Source organism: Triticum aestivum, chromosome 3A (assembly GCF_018294505.1).
Source record: "Triticum aestivum cultivar Chinese Spring chromosome 3A, IWGSC CS RefSeq v2.1, whole genome shotgun sequence".
NCBI classification, from domain to species: Eukaryota; Viridiplantae; Streptophyta; class Magnoliopsida; order Poales; family Poaceae; genus Triticum; species Triticum aestivum.
Window position 1 is genome coordinate 460,460,481 of NC_057800.1, and position 9,034 is coordinate 460,469,514.

Consider the following 9,034-nt stretch of genomic DNA (forward strand, 5'->3'; position numbering starts at 1 on the left):
TGCTCTTGCAACTATTGCTATCGCATAGCGATAAAGTAAAGCAATTATTGGACACTTGCATCTTATGCAATAGAGAGACAACCATAAGGATTTTGCCAGATGCTGATAACTTCAACAAAACATGATCATCTCATACAACAACTTATATCTCATCACGTCTTGACCATATCACATCACAACATGCCCTGCAAAAACAAGTTAGACGTCCTCTACTTTGTTGTTGCAAGTTTTACGTGGCTGCTACGGCTTTAGCAAGAACCGTTCTTACCTACGCATCAAAACCACAACGACAGTTTGTCAAGTTGGTGTTGTTTTAATCTTCGCAAGGACCAGGCGTAGCCACACTCGGTTCAACTAAAGTTGTAGAAACTGTCACCCGCTAGCCACCTTTATGCAAAGCACGTCGGGAGAACCGGTCTCGCGTAAGCGTACACGTAATGTCGGTCCGGGCCGCTTCGTCCAACAATACCGCCGAACCAAAGTATGACATGCTGGTAAGCAGTATGACTTATATCACCCACAACTCACTTGTGTTCTACTCGTGCATATAACATCAACATATAAAACCAAGGCTCGGATGCCACTGTTGGGTTTCGTAGTAATTTCAAAAAATTTCCTATGCTCACGCAAGATCATGGTGATGCATAGCAACGAGAGGGGAGAGTGTGATCTACGTACCCTTGTAGACCAACAGCGGAAGCGTTGTGACAACGCGGTTGATGTAGTCGTATGTCTTCATGATCCGACCGATCCAAGCACCGTTACTCCAGCACCTCCGAGTTCTTGCCACACGTTCAGCTCGATGACAATCCCCGGGCTCCGATCCAGCAAAGCATCGGGGAGGAGTTCCGTCAGCACGATGGCGTGGTGATGATTTTGATGTACTACCGTCGTAGGGCTTCGCCTAAGCACCGCTACAATATGACCGAGGTGGAATATGGTGGAGGGGGGCACCGCACACGGCTAAGGAACGATCACGAAGATCAACTTGTGTGTCTATGGGGTGCCCCCTGCCCCCGTATATAAAGGAGTTGAGGAGGGGAGGGTCGGCCCTCTCTATGGCGCGCCCTAGGGGAGTCCTACTCCCACCGGGAGTAGGATTCCCCCTTTCCTAGTCCAACTAGGAGTCCTTCCATGTAGTAGGAGTAGGAAACAAGGAAGGGGTGCAGCCCCTCCCCCTAGTCCTAGGCAGCCCCTCTCTCTTTCCCATATGGCCCAATAAGGCCCAATACTTCTCTCGGCGAATTCCCGTAACTCTCCGGTACTCCGAAAAATACCCGAATCACTCGGAACCTTTCCGAAGTCCGAATATAGTCGTCCAATATATCGATATTTACGTCTCGACCATTTCGAGACTCCTCGTCATGTCCCCGATCTCATCCGGGACTCCGAACTCCTTCGGTACATCAAAACTCATAAACTCATAATATAACTGTCATCGAAACCTTAAGCGTGCGGACCCTATGGTTCGAGAACAATGTAGACATAACCGAGACACGTCTCCGGTCAATAACCAATAGCGGGACCTGGATGCCCATATTGGCTCCTACATATTCTACGAAGATCTTTATCGGTCAGACCGCATAACAACATACGTTGTTCCCTTTGTCATCGGTATGTTACTTGCCCGAGATTCGATCGTCGGTATCTCAATACCTAGTTCAATCTCGTTACTGGCAAGTCTCTTTACTCGTTCCGTAATACATCATCTCGCAACTAACTCATTAGTTGTAATGCTTGCAAGGCTTAAGTGATGTGCATTACCGAGAGGGCCCAGAGATACCTCTCCGACAATCAGAGTGACAAATCCTAATCTCAAAATATGCCAACCTAACATGTACCTTTGGAGACACCTGTAGAGCACCTTTATAATCACCCAGTTACGTTGTGACGTTTGGTAGCACACAAAGTGTTCCTCCAGCAAACGGGAGTTGCATAGCCTAAAGAAAAAGCAGCAGCAGCTTCAAGCTGATCAAGATCTGCTAGCTGACAGATGGACTGAAGTCCTCGCGGCCGAGGAATATAAACTTGAGCGCCCCTCCAAGAATTACCCAAAGTGCAGGTTACTACCCCGACTGGAGGAAGAAGCGTATGATACGGCTGATCGGCCACCTCGTGGCCACGATAGAGGGGCATTCCAGCCAAAAATTCAGCCTCCACCCCGATGCCATTCACATAAAAAGGCCTGGGGAGATACGCCAGACCTGCGGGACATATTGGAGGACAAAGCAAAGCATGCAAGATCGATCTACGGATCACGAAGGCGCACCACTCCGCGAGACGATAAACGTCATACCGGATACAGTAAAAGCAAATCCGGTCGGGCCGAACACAGCGAGCAAGACCCATTCGAGCTGCGTCGCGATATAGCCCAATACAGAGGCGCCGCACACCCCTTATGCTTCACAGATGAAGTAATGGATCATCAATTCCCAGAAGGTTTCAAACCCGTAATTATTGAATCATACGACGGCACAACAGATCCCGCAGTATGGATCGAGGATTTACTCCTCCACATCCACATGGCCCGCGGTGATGACTTACACGCCATCAAATACCTCCCACTAAAGCTCAAAGGACCAGCGCAGCATTGGCTTAACAGCTTGCCAGCGGACTCCATTAGCTGTTGGAAAGATCTGGAAGCTGCATTCCTCGACAACTTTCAGGGCACTTATGTGCGACCACCAGATGCCAATGACTTGAGCCACATAATTCAGCAGCCAGAAGAGTCAGCCAAGCAATTCTGGACTCGGTTCCTTACAAAGAAAAATCAAATCGTCGACTGTCCGGATGCAAAGGCCTTAGCGGCTTTCAAACACAACATCTGAGACGAGTGGCTAGCCCAGCACCTTGGTCAGGAAAAGCCGAAATCTATGGCAGCTCTCATGACGCTCATGACCCGCTTTTGTGCGGGAGAAGACAGCTGGCTGGCTCGCAGTAATAACATATCAAAGAACCATGGTACCTATGATACCAAGGACGGCAATAGCAGGTCACGTCTCAACAAACATAAGCGCCGCATTAACAGCGAAAATACCGAGGATATCGCAGTCAATGCCGGATTAAAAGGCTCTAAACCCGGTCAGTGGAAAAAGCCATTCAAACAAAATACGCTGGGTCCGTCCAACTTGGACCGTATACTCGATTACTCGTGTCAAATACACGGCACCCCAGACAAGCTAGCCAATCACACCAACAGGGATTGTTGGGTGTTCAAACAGACCGGCAAGTTGCTTGCCAAAAACAAAGACAAGGGGCCACATAGCGATGACGAGGGGGAATCACGGCAGCCACACACCGGAGGACAGAAGAGGTTTCCCCCACAAGTGCGGACGGTGAACATGATATATGCAACCCACATCCCCAAGAGGGAGCGGAAGCGTGCGCTCAGGGACGTATATGCGTTGGAGCCGGTCGCCCCGAAGTTCAACCCTTGGTCCTCCTGTCCGATCACCTTCGATCGCAGGGACCACCCCACTAGTATCCGTCATGGCGGATTCGCCGCACTGGTCCTAGACCCAATCATTGACGGATTTCACCTCACTCGAGTCCTTATGGATGGCGGTAGCAGCCTGAACCTGCTTTATCAGGACACAGCGTGCAAAATGGGTATAGAACCCTCAAGGATCAAACGCACAAAAACGACCTTTAAAGGCGTCATTCCAGGTGTAGAGGCCCATTGCACAGACTCAATTACACTGAAAGTGGCCTTTGGATCCCCGGATAACTTCCGAAGCGAAGAGTTAATCTTCGACATAGTCCCATTCCGCAGTGGTTATCATGCGCTGCTCGGGCGAATTGCATTTGCTAGATTCAATGCGGTGCCACATTATGCATACCTCAAGCTCAAGATGCCAGGACCTCGCAGAGTTATTACAGTCAATGGAAACACAGATCGCTCTCTCCGAACAGAGGAGCACACCGCGGCCCTCGCAGCAGAAGTGCAAAGCAGCCTCTCAAGGCAATCAACCAGTTCAGCGCTTCAAAGCGCGGACACCTTCAAGCGCGCTCGGAGCAATCGACAAATGGACCGTCTAACACGATCTGAGCTCGCGTAGCAATATGGCACCCACCCAAATCCCATCCCAACGGCAAAACTCGTGCCATGCGTACATACTTATGCACCAAAAATACCATGGGCACAGGTGGGGAGGGGGCAAAACTGCAGCACGCCCCAAGACGCGGCTTAAACCGCACTAGGGGCTTCCCGTTTTGCATTTTTTCTCTTTTTTCAGGACCTTAATCTCTGGAAACACTGTCCGGCAACACTATTGCCGAACACATGATGCAGCAACCAAGGAGGCAACCAGCTACGTCATACCACGGAATTCCCAGGTGGATTATAGTAATGAGAGAAATATTCGATTTCATATCATTCCTCAGCTTGCCCTTGGAAGGGACATTGTCGTACTCTTTGCTTATCGCACTACCTGTATCACTCTGCTTTAACGCGATCTTTTGACTAAACAATGCATGACATTACGACTATTATTGCATTCTTGTTATATATATATATATATATATATATATATATATATATATATATATATATATATATCCATGTGTTCATTAATGACGCCTTGCAACCGTACACTTTGGTACGGCCAACACACCAGGGGCTTACGTACCCCACAATACGGTGTGAAAAGTCCGAACACTTTCACAAGTGCGGCACCCCGAACTTATAGCATTATATGCATCATCTCTGAATCATGTCTTTGGTCAAATGTTGGGTTTGCCCGGCTCCTATGTTTTGGTACCTTACGTTCCGCTCTATCGGCTAAGGTAGCGCTAGGAGAACTACTGCGATTGTGCCCCGGTTCTGCTGGGTTCAGCACCTCAGTAGAGAAAGCTAAAACTGACTGTCATGATAAGGCGAGAGACTGGTCGCTGTTCAGCGAGGTTTTCGAGTCCCTAAAGACTTATGCCGCTTAGAGCGAGGGGCCGGCCCTGTCCGGCTTAAAGGCGTGTATCACACCCCGAATTCGGCCTTCCGAATACCATGGGCTTCACCGAAATTTAAAATTATAGAATTCTATGGCTAAGTGAGAGTGATAAAGCATTATTAGTCCGGTTGCCTTGTTCGCTGTGCTGAGCACCTCCCTCGAAGGACCCAAACATGGGAACAAGATTACTCAGGTTTATCCCGAACACCCCAGCACTCGTGGCATGGGGGCAGAAGCCGAGGACTAGCCATCTCTCAGATTGGATAAACAGCCAAACAGAAGGCAATATTTTAAATCAAACAAGCGTTGCATAGCACATATGAAACAAGTTTTCATAAATACAGGATAAAACGAGCAAGTCTCACTCAAACATTACATCTTTGGAACACTCGTCCGCTATGAGACGAGCACTCGGCAGAACTCTCGGGGTGGCGGTGCTCCTTGCCCTCTGGCGGCCCCTCCTTGATCAGCTTCATGGTGTCTAGCTTGACCCACTGCAATTTAACACGAGCGAAATCCCGGCGTGCACCTTCAATGCAGACAGATCGCTTGACGACCTCCAGCCGCGGACAGGCATCCACAAGCCGCCTCACCAGGCCGAAGAAGATGTTCGGAAGGGCGTCGCCAGACCACAGCCGGACCATAGAGCTCTTCATGGCCCGATCGCCGCCTTATGTAGCTCGACCATCTGCTTCAGCTGGTCGCTCATTGGCACCGGGTGTTCGGCCTTAGCATACTGAGACCAGAACAGCTTCTCCATTGAGCTTCCATCCTTGGCCTGGTAAAATTGTGCGGCATTGGACACGCTGCGGGGCAAATCTGCGAATGCTCCTGGAGAGCTCCGGATTCGGGTAAGTAATCGGATATTTACTCTTACATGCTTGCTTTGCATATAGAAAGCCTTACCCACCGCTATCTTCTTCATTGCGTCGATCTCCTGGCGGGCCTTTTGGGCTTCGGCCTTGGCACTTTTTGTGCCCTCGAGGGCCACGGCAAGCTCAGACTCCCGCGTCTTTGAGTCAAGCTCCAACGCCTCGTGCTTCACCACGAGAGCCCGGAGCTCTTGCTGCACCTCGCCCACCCGAGCCTCGTGCTTCTCTTGCTCGGTGCGCTCCTTGGCCGCTTTATCTTCGGCCTTGGTTAGCGCTTGCTTCAGGGTCGCCACCTCGGTCGTGGCCCCTGGCAAATATACGATGATATTATCATTTTGCAATCGCATCTTCGTTTATATATACATATCTATAGACAGGGTATTGCTTACCCTTGTTCTCCTCGAGCTGCCTCTTGGCAAGGCCGAGCTCTTTCCTGGACCCCTCAAGGTCCTGCTTCAGTACGGCAACCTCCGCAGTCAGTGCAGTGGACGCCAGCAGCGAGGCCTGCATATGCATATTGACATACTTATATTAGACTCCTGCGATATTATTTGATCCTCTGTTCGGCTTTTCTTTGTGAACAACGAACAAAGCATCAGGGGCTACTGTCTATGCGATAATATTTCTACTACATTTTAAAACACTTACCTCAAAGCCCTTTAGAAGGCTGGCACAGGTTTCAGTCAACCCGCTCTTGGCGGACTGAACCTTCTGGACCACCACACTCATAACAGTACGGTGCTCCTCGTCGATGGAAGCACTGCGAAGCACTTCTAGCAGATTGTCCGGCGCCTCTGGATGGACAGAGGTCACCGGCACAGGCGTCTTGCCCCTCTTAGAAGGAGGCCGCCTGCCCGAGCCTGGAACCGCTGGAGGTTCATGCGCGGTGTTCGGCTGAGGGCCGAACTCGGAGCTCTCAAGGGCCCTGTCCCCTCGGCTCCCGGAGTCCCGAAGGCCTCCTTGAGGCGCCTCCGGGACTGTCTCCCCTTGGTCCGGTGCCTCTTGAGACAGCACCTCGGCATCGTCAGCAGGATGAGGGGAGGTGGCAGTCGGGACTGGATCCCTATCCATGTCCGACGAGCCCAGGGAGCCGTCCGATGATACATCAATACTGGCTCGTGGCGGCCTGCATAATCATGTTCGGCGTTAGGGAAAGCAGTGAAACAAAGGAATGCTATGAGTTACTTTGGTATCCGAATACTTACGATCTCCCTGGGGGCTTGGCCCTGGGCAACCACTCGTCTTCGCCTTCGTCGACGGTGGTGGAACTGTCCGGAAGGAGAGTCCTTCCCTTCTTGGACCCTTCGGCCCCCCAGTTGGGGCGGCCTTCCTTTTCTTATCTCCCCCAGCTGGAGGGGGAGCATCTTCTTCTTCTTCCTCGTCTTCGGGGGAGGAGTGCGCCACAGAGTCATCGGACGGAGAGTCCGACGACGCCTGGCGTCGGGAACTCTTTCGGGTTCCCTTGGCCTTCTTGGTCTTCTCCGGCACCGTATAAGGGGCCGGAGTCAGCATCTTTGCCAGAAGAGCGTCTGCTGGGCCTTCGGGCAAAGGAGCCGGACAGTCGATCTGTTCGGCCGTCTCCTGCCAGTCCTGTCAAAGGTATGGGAGTTCAGATCCCGCATGGAGTCAATCTATAAGAAATAAGTATCCTGTGAAAGGTAAAGCAGCTTACCGCACTGGCTTGGTGCTTCGCACTGAATCCGCGATCCTCAGTAATAGGAGGGGGGACCTCGGCGCTTTTGAACAGCACCCTCCAGGCATCTTCGTGAGTTGTGTCGAAGAGCCTGTTCAGAGTTTGGTGTTGCACCGGGTCGAACTCCCACAAGTTGAACTCCCGTTGTTGGCACAGGAGGATCCGGCGGTGGAGCATGACCTGGACCACGTTGACAAGTTTGAGCTTCTTGTTCACCATGTTTTGAATACATGTTTGGAGTCCGGTCAGCTCTCCCGAACTACCCCAAGACAGGCCCTTCTCTTTCTAGGAGGTGAGCCACGTGGGGATGCCAGATCGGAACTCGGGGGCCGCTGTGTTGGGTTTCGTAGTAATTTCAAAAAAATTCCTACGCGCACACAGGATCATGTGATGCATAGCAACGAGGGGAGAGTGTTGTCTACGTACCCAACGCAGACCGACTGCGGAAGCGATGACACGACATAGAGGAAGTAGTCGTACGTCTTCACGATCCAACCGATCAAGCACCGAAACTACGGCACCTCCGAGTTCGAGCACACGTTCAGCTCGATGACGATCCCCGGACTCCGATCCAGCAAAGTGTCGGGGAAGAGTTCCGTCAGCACGACGGCGTGGTGACGATCTTGATGAACTACAGCAGCAGGGCTTCGCCTAAACTCCGCTACAGTATTATCGAGGAATATGGTGGCAGGGGGCACCGCACACGGCTAAGGAATCGATCACGTGGATCAACATGTGTCAACTTGTGTGTTTAGAGGTGCCCCTGCCTTCGTATATAAAGGAGGAGAGGAGGGGAGGCTGGCCGGCCAAAGAGGGAGGCGCAGGAGAGTCCTACTCCCTCTGGGAGTAGGATTCCTCCCCCCAATCCTAGTCCAACTAGGATTCCTCGGAGGGGAAGGGAGAGAGGGGGGCCGGCCACCTTCTCCTAGTCCTAATAGGACTAGGGGAGGGGGAAGAGGCGCAGCCACCTTGGGCTGCCCCTTTCTCCTTTCCACTAAGGCCCATGATGGCCCATATGGCTCCCGGGGGGTTCCGGTAACCTCCCGGTAACCCGGTAAAATCCCGATTTCACCCGGAACACTTCCGATGTCCAAACATAGACTTCCAATATATCAATCTTTATGTCTCGACCATTTCGAGACTCCTCGTCATGTCCGTGATCACATCCGGGACTCCGAACAACCTTCGGTACATCAAAATGCATAAACTCATAATATAACTGTCATCGTAACCTTAAGCGTGCGGACCCTACGGGTTCGAGAACAATGTAGACATGACCGAGACACGTCTCCGGTCAATAACCAATAGCGGGACCTGGATGCCCATATTGGCTCCTACATATTCTACGAAGATCTTTATCGGTCAGACCGCATAACAACATACGTTGTTCCCTTTGTCATCGGTATGTTACTTGCCCGAGATTCGATCGTCGGTATCCAATACCTAGTTCAATCTCGTTACTGGCAAGTCTCTTTACTCGTTCCGTAATACATCATCTCACAACTAACATATTAGTTGTAATG